We start from the raw sequence: 1,611 nt of genomic DNA, 5'->3' as shown, positions 1-1,611 counted from the left end.
ATCAGGTTTTTGTTGATCACAATTTCAAGCATCAAGAGCTTTTTTAAATTTAACTTGCCCTGACCTGATGTGCTGGCGATATGGTTTTATTGTGTCCATTTATTGTTTTTATTGTGTTTTATTGTGTCCATTTGTTTTCCTTTTGTTTAGTTTTTCTTTATAATATTGACATTTTCCGCAGTTTAAGAGTATTTTCAAAGAAGTGCTGTACAGGACCTTTGCTTTTTTATATGGTACACATTTATGTATTTGGAGTTTGTGTAAAATATATTTTTACTTAATTAACAATAGCTTGGGCAGACCTAAATCTGCCTTGTGTATATATAAGGATGCCCTTTTGTGTCATAAACCCCATCTACTTATGTGTAATTGCACCTGCCAGAGCAGGTAACAAGAACAGATGAGCACCTTCCTCGAGCAGCAGGGGTTTAGATGGCGGCTTTCTTTTGAAAGATGTATGGTTGCATGCCTTCTGTAAATCCAGCCTCCCTTTTGCCTGTGAAATAGGCTTTGACTGGTGTTTCTATTCAACATGAGCTCGCTCATGAGCCACTCATTGGCTGAAACTGTGCTAGGACAGGAGTTGATGCAACCTAAAGAAAGTCTGTAATGAGTGGAGGAGGTGCTCCTCGTATCTTCCAATTCGTATGCCATCTCTGCAGAAATTACAGTCCCTGAAAGAGTCCTTAAGTACAGTGTTATCTGGATGCAGAGCTCTAACAGCACAGGGTTCCAGAAACGATCAATAGGGTTTTGGGGGGTGTTGGGAGGGGTTTGTCGATGATGAAATTCAGTGTAAGTGAGGATGTCTTTTTTTTTTTTTTTTACTGCAGTTGTCTTTTGCCTGCTGTTGCTAGGCGTTTTCTTTCTTTCTTTCTTTCTTTCTTTGAGATGTAACACTGTACAAGAATGTTTTAAGTTTTATTCAAAGACGTTAATGTAGAGTAGCATTAACAATGAGTAAGCCATCAGAGAGCTTAAAAATTAACAAACAACTGTCAATGGATATCAGAGAATAGTTTTATTATTCATACCACATTATAGTGCATTCTAATTTCGACTAGTCTGGAGTAAGAATGGAAATACTATTTAATTTGACACATTCTGATGTTGGTTTTATTTTTCTTTCTCCCACGTACATTGCCCTTTCACTAAAGAAAAATGCAGATGTTCAAGAACAAGAACTAACATTTATATATGTATATAATCAGAAAACGTTATTATTACTAACATAGCGGACATCTGATTTTTAAGTGAACGAAATAGCCATTGACAGCCTTACTTACTGGAGTTCCTCAACTATTGACGTCTCTCTCACTGGACTAGTCTGTGTGTGTTTAGGTGATGTAGACGAGCAAAGCAGGCATTTGGACCAAAGCACCGGAAGGCAAGGGAAGGGGAGAATAAAAAAATTCTGAACTTAAAGTGTTTTTTAACTACTTACACATTTTTTTTATGTATTAAACATTATTATTTACAATACACACTGTGGTCTTTAATCATAATTTTAGGGGGGACAGCACTCAGATTGCGGGGGGTCCTGTCTCCTCCGGAATTTATGCCTATGTGTGTGTGTGTGTGTGTGTATGTATATGTATATACACACAGACA

The sequence above is a fragment of the Carassius gibelio genome, chromosome A20 (genome assembly GCF_023724105.1).
Source record: "Carassius gibelio isolate Cgi1373 ecotype wild population from Czech Republic chromosome A20, carGib1.2-hapl.c, whole genome shotgun sequence".
NCBI classification, from domain to species: Eukaryota; Metazoa; Chordata; class Actinopteri; order Cypriniformes; family Cyprinidae; genus Carassius; species Carassius gibelio.
This window is presented reverse-complemented; position numbering follows the sequence as displayed.